Source organism: Anopheles arabiensis, chromosome 2 (assembly GCF_016920715.1).
Source record: "Anopheles arabiensis isolate DONGOLA chromosome 2, AaraD3, whole genome shotgun sequence".
In the NCBI taxonomy this organism is placed as follows: Eukaryota; Metazoa; Arthropoda; class Insecta; order Diptera; family Culicidae; genus Anopheles; species Anopheles arabiensis.
The window spans coordinates 109,574,676-109,596,842 of record NC_053517.1 but is presented as its reverse complement, the minus strand read 5'-3'; the positions used below and the strand labels follow the sequence as shown (position 1 = coordinate 109,596,842).

The window sequence follows — 22,167 nt, the reverse complement described above, 5'->3', positions numbered from 1 at the left end:
CACAGCTTCACCACACACTCTTTTCCGCAGCCACGACTAGAAAACAGTGTGGCTCGAAAAAGACACAAACCAAGAGCGAGGTTGTCTCTTTGGTTTCCAGCAGTACACACACACACCGCCGCCTGCTGCTAAATGATGCATTAAGGAAGCGCTTCTAATCGATTTGCGAGTTTCGGAGAAAACCATCACCAAAAACCCATCAGGAAAGGCGAGATAATGTTGTTTACTTCGAGGCCACGCTTGTAAAAAGCCCAGAGAATGGGTGGTGGTGCGCGGGCGCGCTATATTAAACTTTCGAATAACAGCCTTCCCTTTTAGGCCAGCAAATTAAACAGGTGCGACTAAGCAGAAGAGCTGAGGAAGGGAGTGTTTGAATAGGGAGAGATTTCCCTGACATAATATTGGAAATAAGATTAAGCACAGGTAAGTGCACTCACCAATTTTAATAGGCTTTAAAGCATGATACAGAAAGTGCGTGTATTTAAATTGAAACACATATAGAAACATTCGAAATATGGGCCTGTCAAATTTCCATGCAAAAGAACAAATAACCCATGGCAATTTAATCGAAAGTTATATCCGGAAACGATTTAATTGATGCTTCCAGGTGTCACAGGAAACAATCGTGTGCGAATTTTCATTGAGTCGAGACAAAAACCAGTAAATCAAACCTAGCCTAGCAGACGGTACACCACCCCTCTCCTTTACCGCACAACGCAACTATTCTCGCCCTCTCTCTCTTCCCCGCTGTAACGTTGCCAATCTCCAATCGTTTATCATCCAAACGCCAACCCGAAAGGGGGGTTGATGTGGAGAAGGTCGTTCGAAAAAGAAAAGAAAAAAAAACACGCTTGCCTGTCGACAATCTCCCGCTCCGATTGTGCTCACACAACTCACGGGTGCATGTGTACCCACAGAGTCATCGATGTCTCCAAAAACCGGACCTCCTGTGAACAACAATCACTGCAAAAATCCACCCCTACACACACAACATCATCCCCCCTATCTGAACAGTGTCTGTATGTGTGGACAGACTTTTTACATATGTCGGTGGCACGCATACAAGTGTGTGTTTGTGTAAAGCATTCTTTTTTCACACTCGCTTGTTTTGTTGCCATGAACTTCTCTCCTCGCACAACCAACCCCAGCAGCAGTGTGCACCCAGCCTACTATTGGGGCCAACATTGCGTGTGTGTGTGTGTGTGTGTGCATTCGTTCACCCCTTTCCGGTTTGCGCTGGCTTCGTTTTCTTCCGCACCACGAAATGCCGTGTAAAACACCACACAAGGGAGGGTGGTGGTGGTGGTCGGCAGCAAAAAGATAGTAATTTTTTTAAATAGCCGCCAACGAACGCAAATTCGCAAAAATGTAAAAAAGTACCTCGGGAATGTTTGTGTGTCTCTGCCAGCATTTGCTTTGCAAAAAAAGAGGGAAGAAAAGTGTGCATGTATTGCAATTTTTGCAATCTCCCTTCTACACATCATCACACACCCGGGCAGCGATGTACACACACACACGTAGAGCAGCTCTGACGAGTGTGTGTTGCTAATATTACAAAAAACTGTATTTTCATACCATCCACCAATAAGCAAAACGGGGCGATATTTACAACGTGTTTGTTTTGCTTCACTCTTAGCCACAGGTGAAATGCAGCTTGCTAGGATGGACCGATGATGATGATGATGATGATGATTTTTTGCACTAATTCTGCATACGCGAAATAAAGTGTGTTTATTGAGGAGAGGCCTTTTTCCCGTTTGCTACTGTTGCTATAGACGAGAGGGGGGTTTGTTATGCTTTGGCAGGAGGCGCACAATACGAACGGTAGGGGGGTTTCTACCCCCTCCTACCCCAATCATCATGCAATAACAACGTGCGCATAGATTGCGCGAAGTTTAGCGCGTTTAGCGCGCGCAGAGGTTTGAAAGAGAAACGGTGCCGCCGCCGCCGCCGCTTTCGTTTCAGAGTCCGAACAAAAATCAACACCGAACACAATCGAAACTGTGCGAGAGTGCGCAAAAAATATTCAAACATACACACACACCGACGTTGAGTGCTGAATGATGAATTGTGTTTAAAAATGCACTTTTCGAGCTCGCTCCCCGGGGCAGTAAAGAGTACAACAACAGGGCACCACACACGGTGAGTTATGCACAAACCACACACACACACACGCGCGCAAACAAACCAACAAAACATGCGATAGTTGTTTCAATTCTTTAGAAAGGGATTGGATTGCGTAGCGATGATGTGAGGTTGATACAAAAAATATATAAAATAAACATGAATCATGGAGAGAACGGGGGGAAAAAATCATGCAAACGGATTCAACTCATAAATGAATGCTTAAACAGGGTAGCGAACACACACTCGACACTTTTTTGACAACGAGTTGAAAGTCATGCCTATCCCCGAAACGATTCAGAGCTTTTTTGCTCTATCATTCCATCCGAAGCTCGTGGCTCGTCTTGTGTAACGCCAGCTTGAAGAATGACTCTACAGAAATGTAGTTCATGGTTAGAGGAGTAATCATACAGCCCCCAAAAGCACCTTCATAGCCACTACACTTCAACACGCAATCCTTTTGGGCAGGTCACCAAACCCAATATCCTGTGACCGATTAATCAACACCCCCATCAAGACCGTACTAACCCACAAGGAGGCCATATACACCGACCCGTGTAAGTCAGTGTCTAGGTCGACCACTCTGACCACAGCTGAATTGGTGGTAGTGGTGATGGCTGTTCGCAAAAAAAACCGATCTCAATCTCTCTCGACTCTCGGCCAGTATAGTGCAGAGTATAACTCAGTCTATTTATTATCCCGCGCGTAGTGCAATACACCAGGGAGTACAACACTACACAGAACGTAGTGTGTATGGGGCACGGAACACGAAAGGGAATCTCTGCAAATTAGCAGCACGCCATACTGGTTCTGTCTGTGTTGCACTAGTGAAACAACATGCACCACACGCACCGGTGTCGGTCGGTTGGTCGTTCGGCGTAGAATGGGAAACCGTTTGCTGACCATGAGCCAGATTTGCTCACAGATTGAAAGTTATATATCCCGGGATATGACTTGTGTGTATGTGTGTGCTGGGGGTCTACAACAGAACACGCAGAGAATACTGGCCGCCGCTGTTTGCGATTGATTTGTGAGTGTGAAACGGGGGATTGCATGCGTTCCTACGCCTCTAGTGTAGCTCCAAACACTTCTAACCTCTTTGCCGAATCGATCGATGCAATTCTCCATAGTCCCCGCAGTCCCCTCGGTTGGCCAGTGGTGCGAACTCGTCAAACGCATTTGCAAGCGGTGAGGAGTACAACCATTTCCCACCCGGCCCCAAAAAAATAAAAAGAACACACAACAGATCGATACGTGTCCACCAATGGCCGCTGTGCTGTTCGCTTTGGAGGTCATGTGAACCGTGTACACCGGGGCCGTTGATTGGCCGGTCCGAAACCGAACGGCACTTTCATAAACCGCGTTCAAAGCCGGGACAAACTCGGCAATTCGATCTGGTCATTAAAACGGGGCGAAACCTGATGCTGAGACCATGACTGGCAAAAAATAAATTCTCAAATAGAATGCACTAATTTAGTGCCACACGCACGCGTGTGAGTGTATTTGTATAAGACACACGAACACCACGAACCACCGAATTGGGCAGAAAGAATTGTTTTACTTTTGACCCTCAAACGCGAGTCGCAGCTTGGCAACCTTGGCAAGTCGACCGCTGTAGGTCTTCTTGAACTCTGTTTCCCCATTCTGTCACCCCTTCTAAAAGCGCACCAAACCCTCAATTCTGATTCGAAAGCAACACACAAAGCACGGTGAGGTTCCAGGAAGAAACGAATCCCCGCCATTACAGCCCCAACGATCGGTTGGTTATGGCAAATTTTAACCGGTGATCTCATCCGAGGTGCACTAATTTACGAGAGATGTCACCGATAGACCCGATCCGTTTGAGGAAGGAATACACGCAGCAACAAAAAAAGAAACAACTTTGCAAAATCTGGTTTTTGCCGCTGCTGCTCCTGCTGCTGCTGCTGTCACCGCCCCGTCAAAGTGGCGTCATTTCTTAATACATTGATGATGCAGAAACACACTCAGCCGTGCTATATGCGAAGATAAATTTGAATTGCGAATTTGTACCTAAATGAATGAAACGAGCTGCAAAAAAGAGCCGAGACAACCGTTGCAACGGTACCAACTTCCAGAACCAATCCGATTTGTGCTGTGGTGTTAGCTTTGTCGAATGCCTTTCGCACTAGAGGTTCAAGCAAATAAGTTCTGTTTTTTGCCAATATGTGTGCCAGAAGGTTGCTCTGGGAAATAGTCAATCATGTGTATGGGATTTGCATGCAGCAAACAGATCGGAACACTTCACGGTAGCTTCATAGAAGTAGGGCTTTTTCGTTTAGTTAAAGATATGTACTAAAACATCAAAAAGAAAAAAGTCAGTCAATGTTACTACATACTACCCAAGACTCGCTGGGAATTCACAAAACTCACATGTGCCGGGTAAGGGTAAGGGGGAGATGTCAAGTCATCTGTAATCTTCACAAACAATTACCTGCAAATAAAAGGAGAAAACAATATGTAAAGTAAAACTGCAAGAAGGTCATTTATTCTAGCCCCCTTTAAAGATATGATATAATAAAATAGACGACGCCCATTATTCTTTTGTTGTTTACGCAACAGAGCTCCAGAGCTCCCTCCCCGTTCGTTCCAAAACGTGCTCTATCGCTGTGCGGGACACAGAGAACCTACCTAACAGGGAAGTACCTCCAACCCGTGCCCGTGCAGGCCCCTTTTTTACATTCAAACTGCCTGTAGGAGCTTCATGAAGGAGTTGAAAACTGCGTCGTGATGGCATTTGTGGAAATTTATTTCTCGCAACGCAACACACACAAAAGCTGAACAAACAACTGACAACATGATAATTGGGTGGGGGAGGGGAGCAGTAGTGTGGGAGGGGGTAGAAGGGTGGTAGAGCGCGTGCCAGTGCTGTTGGTCGATAATTAATGGTAGGATGTACGCATCATCGGTGAAATAAATGCAAACATCTCGTTCTAGTCAGCTCACCAACAGATCGACTGAACGTGTCTTACATTATGTTCCCCCTGGAGGGAATGAAAATACAAACCGAATCGTTATTTTCACACAGAATTTCTCAGGTCATAGGTCATATATTAAAGAAGATTATTATTGTCAAAGCAAAAGACACCCATGTACGTGCGAGTCTTAGCTTCACAAGTGCATAAACAATCTCCCACCTTCTGGCAGCGATACCTCTCTCTCGATGTCTTGATTGATGAACCTCTTCCCACTGCTGCTGCTACTACTCGTACAGCAGAGGATGACTCGTAACTCCTACACCACGGTACCAATCTAATTACCGTTCAAACCTGTTATAACCTAATCTTGTTTAGATTTCCGTGCCACTGATTCCAATGATTACTTCCGCCCTCGCCCTTTCGCTTCCTTTCTCCCTCTATACCTCCACCGTTTAGGCGACGGGTGTAGTTAAAAGGACATTAAAGCGCAAGAGAGCTTTGTCTTTGACATACACACAACACACACACACATACACATATGACGACACAACGACAGCGACGCGTACAAATTCTCGATGTGAACACACGCAAACGCAGTAGCGACTATCATATCTATGCAGTGTGACACCTATACCCAGGGAATCAAATCGATTCGATGGCAGCGATTCAGGATCGGCAGCAGGACACAGGAAAATACCCGGAAGTATCTCATTAGCGAGTACGCTGTACGCAGCTATATTGCACGCCACAGTGCAATGGTGGGCCGACACACACTAAGGGTACACACACGGGATACTAGATCAAAGCCCCACAACGTCAACGACCGATGAATAATGTCCTGAAGGGTCTGAGGATCATTTGTTTGTGCATGTGGGCAAGCGTACTGCGTAGGGATGGAAAGCTTGGAGAATGAGGCACCTCCAGCGGGTCTGTTCTAGAGCTCGCTTCATCTGGGCATGTTGTTCCAGCAAATCTATCGATGTTCGATACATGGTTGGGTGTTTCCCATCGAATTGGAACCGCTGCATAAACAATGCAACACAGAACTCAGTGGATTGGAATCCCAGAGTTTGCATTTACTCCGTACTCCGGAACTCCAAGAGGACGGCTAGAGGATTGTCATATATTTCGAAAGAGTATTTCTCTTTACAATTAACTCCCAGTTCTATCATCGATGACAGTAGTAAGGGTGTACGTTTGTTTGCTTTCCATTAGGATGTATGCTGCTCCGAAGCGGAAAATGGAAACAAGATATTCTCTCCAAAGAGGGGAATTTTGCGGTTTAGCTTGAAAAAGTAATATCCAGTAATGTACTAATTCCATGAACCATTTCCACAACAGCACACCACGTTTGAATGTGTCCACAGACAGGCAGAGTGTTTGTTCTTTGGTACACCCATCAGCCCCCCTTGCACCCTCTGACCAAGCAATTGATACTTGATCCTCCTTCGGCTCCACTGCGTCGTTCAACAAGTTTCCGACTTGGTGCCTTTGGTGTTTAGAGAATGCACTGTTGTCCTCATTTACCCAGCGGGCACACACACACACACACACACACACACACAAATCGCTTATCTTTTGCTCCACTTTCAACAAACAACATTCCCGCTCCACACCGGTCACTCTTTTAACGAGCGGGGGGGACACAGTTTAAAGTGCCACAACCAGAACCAGCGTCGGATGGGAGGACAAAGTAATCAGCTAATTGTGCCCATCGTTTATCTTGTTAAAGCAAGAACAAACACAAATGCATTATTTTTTTTGGTACAAAACAGAGAAAGAAAGAAAGAAAACACAAGTAAAGCGGGAGCAAGGATAAATATTCGCATTTCTTCTAAGGTGCTGTTCTGCAGTGACACACACACACACAGTACGAGCAAACAGACGAGAGCTGAACCAACAAACAAACTAACCCAAAAACACCGACAGCGAGGGCTAAGGTTTCAACGGTTTGAGGGAAAGAGGAAAGAAAATGGCACATAGACGAACATTTTACAGGACAATTTCTACTCTTTCATGCTCTTGAAGAGAAGCTTCCCAGTCTAAACAGAAACTTATCCATCCCATAAAACAATACCATTTCAAAGGAAATGAGCTCTTAAAAGCCGTAAAAAAAGATAAAAGATCCATTGGCCAGTTTTGCTTGAATTAGTTTGTTTCCTCTACCAATGTGTAAAGTACGATAAAAATAATAATTATACACAGATATAAACAAAAAACAACAGTTGCTGCCCTAAACAGGATGAAATAGAAGATACATGTTTTCCCTGTTTTGTGTGACATGTACGCCCCTCCGCCAAGCCCGGGGACCATTTTGCTGGTACAAACCTGCAGCTAAATCCAGCAGTCCAGACACTTTCGTTCGTCTAACGGCAGCAGGTAGTGGCATCAACAAGGGATAATCACCCACATATGGTAGCCATTTTCCGATACGAAAACACTTGCATTAAAGCTTTAGAAGATCCGTTCCCTAAGGCTGTCGTCATCAATGTCCCTTCTTTTCGGAAGGACCTCAATTTCGCCCAAATATTCGAATGGTCAAGCGCGTACGGAGAAACACACACAAAGAGCACGAACGATTCTGGGCCACATTCTTACCCAGCCTCAAAGAGTGAACCCAAAAAAACGTGAACCGTGAGCCCACGGCGAAGAAAGTGGGCTGGACCGATGTGGACCGTGTAGTGTACCATTCTGAAGTATTTGTCTTAAGGAACCTTTTTAAAGCCGACGTGTCCTTTCCCGCTGGGTCGTATAAGGAATGTTTTTATGTTGGCTTAGAATGCTTTCTTTCATCGTTTTGTTTTGAGGCCCTCTTTCAGGTGTGCAACTACCTTTCTTCTTGCAAAAGAGAGAGAGAGAGAGAGAGAGAGAGAGAGAGAGAGAGAGAGAGAAAGAGAGAGAGTTCTTCGTGTGAACTATTTTTTCAACCCTCTATCTTTATTATTGCCTCCAGTTTCCTAAACTTTCAACCCGAAAACGGTTTAAACATCGATAAGATATAGGTGTGTACAAGGGCCGCTTTTCGGGCACCTTTCTTACCTGCGAGGACCGTACAATCCGGTATAACCGTAGGTCGTTTAGAGGCCCCGCTTAACGACTGTGGCAAAACACAGTGGAATGCAAAAGAAGTTGCTTCGGGTGGAGCATAAATATCGCTTTTGTATCGGTTCTCCGTATGGCGTTCCTTCGGGAGACGCTGAAAAAAGGGTGGCGCACAACAACATGCAGAGTGGTTCAGAGAACCAGTTTGTTGGATCCTTTTCCCCCAAAACAACCTCCAAAGTACGACTCTTTTATGCATGAAGAAGATGCTACAGAGCATTCTGTTGGAAGTCAAAAGATATCCTCTCCTTTGCGGCCACATCATTTGCACACCATACAGCCGCCTTCTGACCTATCCCGAAGGGATTGAGTATCTTATTAGAAGATTGTTTTCTTAACGTGCTTACACACTAATGCCCTTTTAAGCCAAGGGAACCAGTGTATTCCATAGACACAAGTGTTAATTGTGTGCTAAACTTAATGAAAAGCTTCCCAAAGCGGAAACAGGAACTGGAAGGGAACGCAATCTCGACGATTACACACCCCAACACTATGCTTGAAAGGAGCGCGTGTGTGTGTGTGTGTGTACAATTTGGCAACACAGTTGCGGCACTTTAGTTTCAATGTATTGTCTCTCTACTTCACTGTTTCCCATGGTTTGTTGTAATGTGTGTTTGGTGTGGTGTGGGGTGGTTGAGCGCTTTTGTGGCCTCTCTCCATTGCTCTCCAACACAGTCGTGTGGTGTTCGTAAGCCTGAAATGAAGCTACCGTGATGGTGGTAGCACCGCGCACAGCTTCAATTGCATCGCTACTCCAATACAATTAGTGCACAATGGAACCAGCCGCTAGTTTCTGACGGTTCTTCCATCCTAATTCCTCCCGCTGAAACTGGAGCAATTCCCAAAGAAGACCCCGCCGAGCCAGAGGAGGACGACCATCATTGAAACGGAACTCCGAACATGACAAAAGGTTATAAATTGAAAAATTGTTTTACAACCTCAAGCCGCCGGTTAATGTCCCCCTTCCCTTCTCTGCTGTTGTCACCAGACAACTTGAAGGTCTGGATTGGGATGGGATGTTGGTTGTGCACTATTGGGTCCGAAGGGTTGCCAAACCACCGAACCAACCGGTCAAGTGGCGTTTTCTTTGGCGAGCTGATCAACAGTTGCGTCGCTGCGGCCGCGCACTTGAGCAACAATCAACATTCCTAAGCCAATGAAGAACGCAACCAACACAGCCCAATAGAGGAACGAAGCAGCAGCACCAACGGCAGAGGACACTTCGTGGGACTTTCACTGGAGCATCCAAGTGCTGGCGTTTGGCGTTGAAGGACGGCGGTGGCGGCGGTGGAGGCAATGGAATTGTTACAATTGTTGACAGATTAAGTTTGATTGAGTACTTTCTCTTTCCACCATGCTTTTGGGATGGAACTAAGGCTGTTTTTTTACGAGATCGTTGGATCTTTGCGTAACGCAACAACATATTGGGCGCACTTGTTTGACTTATATACCAAACAAACAATATAGATCAAAGACCTGTTTTACTAGCCACGGCACCAAGTAGCTATATAGCTGAAGGTTTCCAATCGCTTTTTTCCCATCTCCCGGGGTGTCATTTCACGCTTTGACAAATCGCATTTTCCGCTTCCGTCACAACGAGACCATCCCTCACCCATTCATTCCAAATGCTAGTTTTGCGTTCGGTGCACTCGATTTGCGGTGCGTTGTGGTTTTCACACACACAGAGGGAGAGAAAGAGAGAGAGAAAGAGAGAGAGAAAGAAAACTCAAACGGAAATTTAATTTCCACCAAGAAGGCAAGACCCACCAGCACCAGCACCACACTCGGAAGGAAATCGTCAAACAGTGGCCCGTGTGTCTTCCACTGGGGCGCATTAGGCTTCCGCAACCATCATCGAACAAGCGCGCGCAAAAGCTCACATTACTCCACTCCCCCTACCCTCCTCCCCCTCTTCCTACAGTGCCAGTGCGTGTGCAATGCATGCAATGAATGCGTTTGGCGGTGGATAACAAGAAGAAAATAGAGGAGCTTGAACTCTCGAGCGCAGCAAAAAAGATGTATAAGTACACGCGTAATGCGGCATAATGAATGGATGGGAGGGGAGGCAAAAAGTTTCATCGTTGCATCCCCACAACCACCCAATCCGGGGGAGAAAGTTGTTGAGCTTTCGCGAACTTCCCAACACACGTGCACACCGCACATTCGCCGTCTTCCTTGTCCACCAACGGGGGATGTGTGTGTTTGCGTGTGTGTGCATTGGTATAAACAGGACGTTGGCCGATTTTCCTGTTTGCTGAAGGGTTTAACTGCATAATTTAAAGGTTTAAATAGCGACTAGCAAAACCTAGTTTGCCAGTTCGCTGGCATTTCGCAAACGGGCTTTTTGTTAAAGCGATTGTAACCGAAACCTTCGATTCGACTGTAAAAGAAATGTACCAACAACAGCGAATGATTTAAATTGGCGATTACGTTCCAGGTGGACAAACGTCCATTGACCACCGTGACCAGCGTCTGTTTTGTGTGTGTGTGCTGTGTATCAAACAATACTATCGGCAAATACCTATCGGCACCGATTACTGCAATGGCACGAGTTGCATTTAAATGCTGCAGCGACCGAGATGGCTATCTTGGTTTTGGATTGCGCAAAGAAAAAAAAACACTAGCGCAAACTGCATCATAGGCAGTTCGGTTTTTTTTTGCGATTCGTTAAAGGGTAGTGGCCTTAAGAGCGCCTCGCTTACAAGATCATATCACGGGGGGCCGCCGCGCAGCACACCGGTTGAACGGTTTTGATCGATGCAAACGGTACCGGGAGTCGTTATTTTGGGTTGTTTTTTCTTCTTACCAAACAATACGCGTATGCAGCAGCACGCCAGTTGGAGTTTGGAAGCACGTTTTCATTGTAATTAATTTACGTCATCCAATAAAAAGCGGGCATTTGCGGCGGGGCGAAATTAATCAAAATCCCACCAAAGATCTTGAGCAAATCGTGCGGGGGGTAGGTAGCGTGGCTGTTTGGTTGTTCCTGCCTAAAAACACGATTCGATTTAAATTACTATTCACGATAAGTCCCGCTTTTCCCGTGGCAGGTGGTGATGGTGTTTTCCACCGCGCGCTAACTGTTACGTTACGGACAGAGCAGACTGTAGAGCTTGGCCATTTTTACTACATTGGCTATTATTTTTAGTTTGCCTCTTTACGCTTTACCCCACTTCCATCCCATACAATATCGGCCTAATCAAAGGGATTTATGTACCAAGTTTATGCTTTGGCATTGTTCCCATTTTTTTACTTGTGCCCCTAACTGAACTTAGTACAATGGAAAACTAGGTTTTTCTCAAATAAAAAATCAATTAATCCACTTTGGGAATAATTAAATACATTCAGACGGTAGTCATGTGTGTGTGTGTTTTTCCCCATCTTCCATTTGCAAATCGATCGAAATCGTGTTGATTATGGAAAGCCAAATTCCCCGCTTGAGAGCAATTACTTTAAATTAGAAATTGCTCATTGGCGACTGGCCCCTATCACTGGGACCGGAGATTGGGATAAGATAATTACGAAAGCAGCACTATCTTTCGATACTTCTTCTCTTTATGTGTGTGTGCAAAAAAAAAAACCCAAAAAAAAACAAAGCACAAAGTAAGTGAGGTTATGCTTGAAAAAGAAACAATCTCTAATTAACCGCACCGATCGGATGGCAATGACAAGCGCAGTAGGGAAACCACCTAAGTTATAATGAGATGAAAGGGAAGTGGATGGAGAGAGGGAGAGAGAGAAAGAGAGATGAAAAACTAAAAGATTTCTAATTTCCGGCGATTTATGTCAACATTGCTGCGTCAAACGGTTACGCTAAACTAACCTTGAATGTTAAAAGGCAACGTGCCGCTGCCGTGGGGTGGTTTTTTGTTTCTACAATTTGACAGGTTTTTGATGCCCATTAGTGAGGTTGTTGTTTTTCCCCCTCCCCTTGCTTCTGTGTTCGAGTCGCTTTTTTATGTTGAAAATTCATTGGACAATTCATCTTTGACTCCCCCAACTAAAACGAAGGGTTAATCGAACAGAGGGAGCACAAGATGTAACCACACGGTTAAGGTGCAATCGACGAAGCGCATGTTACACAAACTACACCCCTACATACACACACAGAAAAGACATTTTTGGAGCAATTTCGGCAGTAAACAGTGAATCGTGACGTTTGCATTTATTGTAACACGTTGGTAAGCAATACGCGGCCAAGAGTTGTAGCCGTGACCGGATTTTCTGTGTGTCTGTGTGTACGAGCATCGAGGGGAGGGGGGGGGGACCCCGCAACATCCTTTCCATCTGACGGACAATTCGAAACGGTGGCAACAGCAACACGATTTGGTCGTAGTTTCGCTTTCAGCTTCGTTACCCACGAAATGATACACCGGACGCCACCGGCTGTGTTCATTGCGAGCCGTGCATTGCGAACACGCCTGACCCTTTGGCTTGATGTGTGTGATCTTCAAAGCGACTCGAAATACAATTTACGAATCAAAAATCAACTTTTGAGGGTTTAGAAACGGTTTTTGTAAATGTTAAAAAGAATTATATAAGAAATGCCTTCAAACTATCACCATTGGACGATAAAAACCAAGCGTCCGGAAGCTGCTATTAATAGCCAACACAATGCTGTTGGTGACATGCAAAAAAACCGCCTCCAATTAACGCAAAACCTGTCCCATTAGTGATCTCCCTCTCTTCTAGGGAAAACACGTCAAACCACAATTCAACATGGTCGCCCGCAAACCGAACCATACACACCAAACCAAAGCAAACCACCCCTCAAGAGACACCTTCCCTCAAGGGACAAACCGAATGGCCGAGGAGTTTGAGAAGGGGAGTTGAGGAGCAGAGGTCCATCAAAATTCGAAAATCGACGCGAACCGCTCTGCGACCAACGTGCCCAAATTTCGATCTCGCGCATTCTTCGCATTCCAATGTACCACCACCACTCCTAATCATACCTCGCTTCCACGCTCCCCCTAAGAAACACACGCAGGCCAACGCAGAGGTAAGTGTGACCGAATGTTTACAAACAACGAACCAGTGTGCGGTGGCGACGGCGGTGGTGTGTGCTGCGTCGAACAGTGAGTGGTGGTGTATGGCCTCCGTCAACCCCATCCACCAACACATCGGATATGAATATCCCAAAACAGGGTTGACAGTTGGCAACCCTTGCCATAAATTAACCCCTCCAAAGACGCACAGTTCGATGATGCCGGAGGGATAAAAAGAGAGAAAGAGAGATAGAGCGTGACACACTGATTGGAGAGCTCGACTACAAGTACGAGCCGAAATTGGACGGACGGGCCCCGATGGAGTCGTCAGTGCGGACCGATTTTGGCTATTGGAATGACACCTAGCGCTCACCTCTCTCATTCTCTCTCTCTACCCCTGGTTACAGGTTCGACCGTCCCTTCGTTGTGTGTTTCCGAATGGGGGTCACTCACTTTCAATTGTGTTCAATCAAAATTCCACCGGAATTCATGCACCCGAATGGAAAACAAACTCTCCAAACGGGTTGGTTTCGGTAGCGATCGCTAGCTAGTAAATCCAATACCCCGTTGGCTGCCGACCGTTTGGGGGAACGAGGTCGCGTTCAATCGTCTGACCCCCCGCGTGAGAGCGCCCAACCGTTTGTGTGAACTAAACGAGCTGTGTTTTGAGAAGCACGCACTGATCTTCAGCCAGCCCCAAAACCACAGCAGGCGTGCTCGGCAACTGTAACTAGCAACGACGAGCGGTGGCAGCGTGATGGTAATAAAGTAATGGGAGCTTCGTGCTTGCATCGATGTCCTAAATACCAACGTCATGAAATTCTAAACAAATTCATGATTTGAAGATTTTCGGTTTTTTTTTTGCTGCTCAAAAAACCTCAATTCCAAACACCCCACCAAACACGATTCTATAAAACCATTAAAGATGAATTAAACAAACCTCCACCACCGCACCAAAGCACGCACACGCAGGCGTTTCAGATTCAGATACCCCAACCAAGCACTTCTTGGTCCATTCCCTTGGGCCACCATGGAGTTGTGTTCGTGCTTCAAAACATTCACAATTATTCAGGGTCAGTCCGCAGGGCAAAAGTACTAGTAAACGAATGCGATCCAAACCAAAATAAAAAAACACTGACGAGAATCGAATGGAAGGCGTCAATGTATGACATAGTAGCTACTACATTACCCCCCGTCCAATGGGAAACCTAACCCAACCATAAACGACGACAACGACGTAAATATATACACCAGTTCGGTTTGAGGTGGCTGCTCTGCTTGGACTTTGGATTCAAGCGCGTACTAATCAGCTGCAAAACTCACCTTCTTACTGATCCAACAACACACAACACAAGGGACGAAGAACCACAAGATCCGCAACACGCGTACCCCCCCCCCCCCCCCCAGCGTTGGCAAGGTCAACTACTCCTTCCAATCGCATACTGTAGTGTAGTAGTGCTGCAAACAAGCAAACAGGTAAACAGTGTGCTAAGACATCCAAAGAAGGCAGCTGTAAGTCTTCCGAAAGGATCGACTTTAAACCCCCGTCTCTTCGATGCTTGAACTTGAATGTCATACACATTCTGACGTTACAACAGTTCGTCGTTCCCACGTGTCAAAATGACGTGTTTACTATTTTGAATTAGTGCTGGAAAAGAAAGGAGATCCAGTCTAAAAATAGTCCAGTAAACAAGTTCATAGGGCTTCGTAGTAGTTCTTAGAGCCGATATTGGGGCCTGACTTGATAATTTGATCATAGATCATAGCATCACGAAGTGGAGACTGAATATTTTAGTGTCAAATCAATTGACATGATCTACCTCCTGCTACCATCCTTCCAAATTGATCATGAAGAATTCAAGGTCCTTAATGAATCAATAAAGTTGGTCACATCCACAATGCCTGGAGTTCCACCACAAAGAAAGCTCCAACGTTATCGAAACACTTGAACTACACACACAGACCTAACCTTACGCAAAGATTTGCACAATCAGGTGTAGATGCAGGTGTCTGGACAGCAAGTCACGCGCGAAGCTCCCACTCTCTCGGCGCACATCATCCTTCCCTTGCACAAAAGGAGCATCTACCACCCAAACAAACCTCTAACTTACTGCATTCTTCGCTTTCCAGGGCCCTCAAAACAAAACCCCTGCAATGTATGCAAACGAGAACGAATCGACTGCAGTGAAATGGGCGAAACAACGTATTTCCGAAAAGAAACTCACAAGAACGTCGCCGCCGCCACTGCCTACGATGGCGCGGCCGTGAGGTTAAAAATCAATAAATGTCGCCGTCTCGACCGCAACCGGTAGCACAACACACACACACACCTGGCAGCGCCATTCCTCCGAGACGGGACCTTCAACTGCGGGAAGTTGAATTACACGTCCATTTGCTCTAATAGCCGTGCTTCTGTCTCTTCTTGCACCACCGTCTCCCGTCCGTACAGGTCTTTGCTAAACACTCTCCTCTGTAGCCTTGCCCAATGCAAATGTGCTCAAGGCCCCAAAAAACAGACAGCCAAGCCAGCCAGCCAGCCAGCAGTAAGTACACACCGCCACCCGAACCAGCGAGTAATTGCATATGGCGCGCGAGGCCTGCCACTTCGTTCCATTAAGGGCAAATGGCGCGCTCACATGTTGAGCGAGCGAGCGTGCACATGTCCGACTGTGACCTACCCTAAACGATTTGACTGCAGTCTCACAGTTTGTTTACAGTTTACATTCCCGAGCTCGCGGATTTTGAGTTTGAGGTCCATAAAGGCTTAACCGTAGCCTTAAAGCCTCCAAAGGAAGGGATAGCTTTTTTAATCGATCGACAGCACACTTCGCCGCAAGCAGCTTCGATATTGGACAATAAGTTATAGCGCCAGTTACTAAGCCACTGCCGCCTTCCTCTGGCAAAGACATAGGGCAGGGTGGGCTAATCCTAGGCTCTCGCGGGAAACCCTCCCTCGCTGGTCGCTTAATCCCGCATAAGCCTTTCGCGGATCGACCACCGCGGGTTTCAAACCGGATTAGGGATCCGGCTTTGTAGCGCGCCGCACATTCCGTGGCGCGGTTTTACTCCAATGAATAGCCGTCCGTGTATTGCAAAACAGTTTCGTTGGTGGTGAACCATGCAATCTTGCCCAGCTGGGCACGATGCCTAGAACTTACTGCGCTCCACGACGACGTCCAGCAGCAGTCTTTGGTGTTGGATATTCGGGCGAGAAGGAAAGCGTAGGAATGATAGCGAAACTAGACTGTTACGAAATGTGTGGCCAAGTACTGTTCGGACCAAGCGAATTGTCACGTACTCGAACGGCGTACGTCTCGAACAGTCTATGATGCAACGTCAAGAGATTGTGCCATTACAATGTTTTGACAAAAGCAGCAGCTACCAACCAACCAACCAACTAACCACAAAAAAACCAGAACACAACTTTATTGACGACCGAAGCGCCCAGAACCTTTCGAAGATGCCAATCAAATTGATCACGAAGCCACAAGCCACTTATCAGAAAACAGTAAACAAATTCTTGTCAACCATTAAATGTGCGTGATTCGCTTCGTTCTCTCTGATAAGACGAGAGGTTGTCACACGAGAAAAGGGCGTTCTATTGCTGGCGCTTACGCCCTTTGGCCTTTGGCGAGTGCTTAGCCATTAGTCAGAAAATAACAATTTTCAATGCCATTTTTGCTCTTCAAACCACTTCTTCAGACCGAGACTCAACATTTAATGTTGGAAACACACTGTGAACCCAAAAAATGGACCGGAAAACCGTTACATTCCAAAACACAAATCACGACCGAACCGAGCGATTCGACGAGCTCTGATAGGGGACCGTGTGTGTGCTGTGTCTATCTTCCACCACACCCGACCGTTTCTTATCAGTTTGCCTAAGCCCGACGAGGCCAAGAACGGAATGCGGGCCATAAACAAGGCAACACAAATCCACCCCATTCCAATAGATAGTCAGGATCAATGACCGCGCGTGCAGACACACAGTCAGTTCCAATAGGAATTGCATCCATAGGCATTGCATTTTTAAAAAAGTGGGGTTAAATAAATAAATTACCCCTCTCTCTCTCTCGCCGTCCATGTGTACGCCGGCTCAAAGTGACCCATTTTATAGGACCTAACCCCTCCCCAAGTCTGCCCCTCTGTGGCCCACTCGATGGCCATTGCAAACGGCTTGTCGAGGGCGTTTGTTGGAAACGTGACAAGTGCAGCACGACTAAACGGGGCCATCCCCTTAAAGGCTTTTCTCAATTTGGGTGAGTAAATAAAGCGCATCTTGTGGCAATTGTCTCTCCAGCTCTGGGCTTTCCGTGCTCATGAGTTTGAGAAAGAAAAATGGCCCACAATGGGGACGATGCTGACACCAGTGACAACTTCTTGAACATTCCAGAGTGGCACACGAGCAAATCTTCCTGGCGATAAGAGCCCCCCCACACACACACCATCATAATCAAATCCGTTTTGCGAATTAACGTGCGAAAGATGTTGGGGGTCGTTCTGTGAAAAGGGGCCATAAAGTCAGATTGGGGTGCACCATTTTCCACATCCAGAGCACGATTCTGAGCGGAGAGTTCCGGATTTTTCTGAACACACAATAAGGGCGATAAGTTTTCTAGTGGTTTGCTCTTTTAATTTTCTTTCAGGTTTTTTATTTGATTTATAAAAGGCTACCACCATTCTACGCCTAAAGTGGCAGCATTTCCACGTTGAAGCTGTGAAACTTTTTACTTTGCCCACCCCATCACCACGCGCGGCCGACGTTCGGAAACGTTCGCAATCAATAATTCAACGACGACCATCATCATTTTCAAGAGCCTTGGTGGCCCTCCTCGGAAGCTTGGTTGAGATTTGTTCGAAGATGGATGAGGGAGCAAAAGAGCGACTTTAACCTAAACCGTAGCTATTATTTAACTCCAGCACCCCCAATTTCTTTCTCGCCTAAATTGAGGCTTCTTACACATCCATTGGGTGCGCATGCAATGCAGGAGGAGTAAAAGACGGAAATAATAGATAATTCAAAATTTAGCGAAAGTTGAAGGGGGGGAAAACATACGTTTCCAAAAGCTAGGAATTTACCCACCCAGCATCGGAGACGGTTATAATCTAGTCGAACTTCACTCCATGATGTGTCTCACTACAAATTGGACCTTATTTTGCCCTTCAACCAAGACCCGCCGCTGTGTACAACGCCTAACCCCAAGCAACCGCGAATGTAGGCTTGAAAGCGAAAACCGTCACGATCTGTGTGGATGAATGAAAATTACGAAAATACTACTTTAACCCCCACACACACACACACATAAATGGCGAAAAACGATGGATAAGAAGATAAGTAGAGGAAATGCTTCTCATTTCTTCACCAGATGCGCATGGACACTTTTCTAGGCTATCATTAGGATGATGATGATGGTGTTGTTGTCTGTGGCCCAAACATGGTCCAGATATAATGCAGCTTCATCCGTAGCATGTTTTGAGCTACTTTTTGAAGCACACCAAAAAATTCTTGAGACAAACACACGGAGTGGCACTAATTGACAGCAAAAGATGGAGCGCACTTGTTGTTTGAGCATTTCCACGAACTTAATGTTTAGAGCAAAAACTTTCTCGCAAGCAGAAGAAAAGCTTCACGATAAAGTTAAACAAACTTCAGCATAGGAGCCAGTCAACGAACGTCCTTTGAAGTAGCTTTATAATATTGCTTTTTAAGTGATTGATTGACCTTACCGAGGGCGCACCCATACATGCATACATGCCTCCTTGCTCGGGCACGTGTCCCTGTGTATACCCATCATTCATACTTCAGAGGAAACTTTTAACAGCACAACAAAAAAGACAGGCTAAATATGGGCTTCCTTTGAAGAAATGGATGCTACACTGCACCAAGGATCAGAACATCAGAAAACAAGATTTCGTACAAACTTTCGGTGGGCTTATCGTACCAGCGTAAGAGTCACACATCCAGCACGACGGAACACGTGTTTGCTAGCAGGTGAATGGTGAAAAAAGATGAACATTTTCCCGGCCGGTGTCCTAAACCGGATGAAAGGATTACCTTCTTTCCTTCAACGAGCGATAACAGTGGATGTGTGTCGAAGTACGGCTTGTCAGACACACCAGAGAAAAAACATTTAGAACTGCCTTCAGATGAAAGTTTCTACCAACATAAGGGTTGAAAATGCTAAACACATGAGCTAAATGATGGATTTTACCTTCATTTCTTTGCGTTTAATCAAAAAGAGATCCAAAAACATCCATCAAAACCAGGCACCTCTGGTGGGTTCAAAGTTTATCAAGACTTGATCGATTGACGTGTGGGGAAATGGAAGTAAAATAACTGGATAATGATGGCCACTTTCCCAGCCGCTGACAGACACTCGGTTAAGGTGAAAAATACTCCAAGCTAGGCACTCTCGCAAGGACGCTATTTCTCCTTTCCAAACCCGCAGACACGCCACGATGGAGTGTGTGTGGGTGTGCAGAAATCGATTGTCGTAGGCCTTACTACTGTGCCGGGGGGGCTTTTGCAGCATAAGCGCTACAGTTCCGTCATTTTTCTTCCGCGCCATGGTGACGAAGGTGACGTGTTTTCTACTACCATGGGGAGGGATGTATCCTCCTGCACCCACCCACGGGGACACGACAAGGTTGTCCTTGGACGTGTGTGTCAGTGCTTTTTTTCTTCTTATGCTTTCACGAAACGAAACGAAAAAAAGCAATACGACCAAGGCAGACGGAACCGGCAGCGCAAAAAGGGACGATGATTTTCCGCCCATCGCGGAAACGTTACACCACGCCCTACCCTACCCTCCCTTCCTTCCTTCGATGATGCTACACTTCATGTTGGAATAGGTTGGCCACAGATACGCGATTCATTCATTGAGCTAGGACGCAGTGCGCGTCCGTTTGTAAGAAGAATTGCGCCGCCCCACCACCCCCTTTATTTGCTGTGTGCATGTAGTAGTGATGACACGCCGGGGCCCGATATTTTCCACCAAACACCCACAGCCCAGCAGAAATGAAACCATATTTTGTCATAAAGCAGTACTACATAATGTTGCCAACTACTGATTGGTGTGGAAATAAAGTTAATTAAAAAAGCACGAATCCTTTCTAGGAGAAACGATTGGATTGGGTTGGGCTGTTGGGCCGACCGTCTGGACGCGCCCTTCTGCCGAAGCTTTGCAGGGTTGGTGGCCTACAAAAAGCCACCCACCACCATTACCAGCATAGCTCGCTCCCCAGCAGGCAAGGACTAACACACACACTAACATACAGGCGTGTCCATGCAGTCGGCTGCAATAAAGGGGAGCGCGCACGAAGGACGATGGAGATACTCCATTTCGTTGTGGAGCTTGTGTGGAGTCGCCCAGTCTGAGGTGTTATTCCGGTCCTATCCACTGTGGTGTGGAGCTCTGTGTGTTTGTGTGAGAGTGAGTGAGTCCCCCAACACACACACACACACACACACGAGCAAGGACGTACCGGGACGAAAAGCCGAACGATTCCGAACTCGAAAATGCTCGTCCTGCGATCAAGTCAATATGAAAATACTCTCTCGCAAGGCTCTCTCTCTCTCTTCCTTCCTCGTACACACGCTTATGGCGCTCTCGCACATTCCAGCAAGGATATGGAACAACACCCACGCGATTTCGGTGATAGGGCACCCCAGGAAAATGGCACCAACACCAAAGAACCTGCACCCGCATACCGTGTGCCGTAGTCTGCATTCAGGCGATTAGCACACACACATACACACGATGCCGCCGTTCGTCTGGCACAATTTCCATTCCGATTATGTTGCATGCTCTGCCTTCCCCGCTCCCACCCACAGCCCCAGGCGGTACTTCGGGCGGTACTACGGGAGTGTGTGAAAAGTCCACAAAAAGAAGAGCCTTTTCCACGTACAATTGAAGGTGGTTTTGTTGCATGCAGCATCCACCAGCAGCAATGTGAAACTGTTGAGCTTTGGATGCAGGTTGAGGGAGAAGTGCTAGTACAATTGCCCCTCGAAATTGCGAAATGGGCACAATTTTCCCATCAATTTTCATTTATCACACGGAGCTTCCCGTTTCGGATTGAGAAGTAATTGTTTTTGTGTGTTTTTTTTTACTACTACAACCGAAACACACACCAAACCCAAACAACGGAAACACACATGGAAGTAGAGGGCTGCGCAATGCATTCCCGGCAGCAAGGGTGAACCTACTCCCACACCACACAACACACCCGGAATTGATTTACGACGAGCGAAAACAAGCGTGAATATTACCGCGTTCAAAACGCCACAAATTTTCGTCCGAAAATAACGCCGATTGCGCTTGGGAAATCTTCCTGGTCTAGCTTCTTGCGCCTATTATGCGCTTCGGAAGGGCTGGCCACACGTTTTTTTATGGGGAAGAGACGGGAAAGAGCGGGAGAAAAAAAAAACAATCCATCCCCGAAACCAGAAAACCAATTGTCGGAAATTGGAAAATATGATATTTATTTCCACGCACGACGCGGGATACACCGCTGTACCCTCTCCGTTTAGGGGTTTTTGCGTAACGAAGATGCTTTGTCGAGGATGGGTGAACGTTACGCCCTTTATGTGCCACCTCATCGCCCCTTCCCTCCCCCACAAAGTGTTGCAATCTGCAATAAAATACCGCAAAGAATGGTGGCGGCACGCGGCGGCATCTTTATTTCCCTGTTTCCATATGGTGGGTACGCTCGGTGGAGGAGGAGAAGGATTGTGTGTCTCTTCTCATTTTGAGCTATTTTTGAATTGTTAATACACTCACAGGCATGTTTATTTCGAGTGCCATTTTTTATGAACAGGAATGTAGGGAGAAGAGGAAGGTCTATGCTTTGGGAAACAATTGCCAAAAGATGTTTTTAGTTAGTTTTAGTTAGTTTTTGAAAATAGTTGAACAAACATAAAAACAAAAAACAGTACAACAATCCTACACCATTCGTCAGGTTGGCATGGTGATTAAACCGTGAACGAGTTGACTCCCTACAAGGTCGGAGATAGTTCG

General features: G+C 46.4%; 1 protein-coding gene across 4 annotated transcripts in view; it reads right to left on the bottom strand.

Annotated features, from left to right (window-relative positions):
* LOC120908689 (phosphatidylinositol 4-kinase beta) overlaps nucleotides 1-22,167 on the bottom strand; it is a 95,840-nt gene that overhangs the window by 71,799 nt on the left and 1,874 nt on the right. The window lies entirely within an intron of this gene.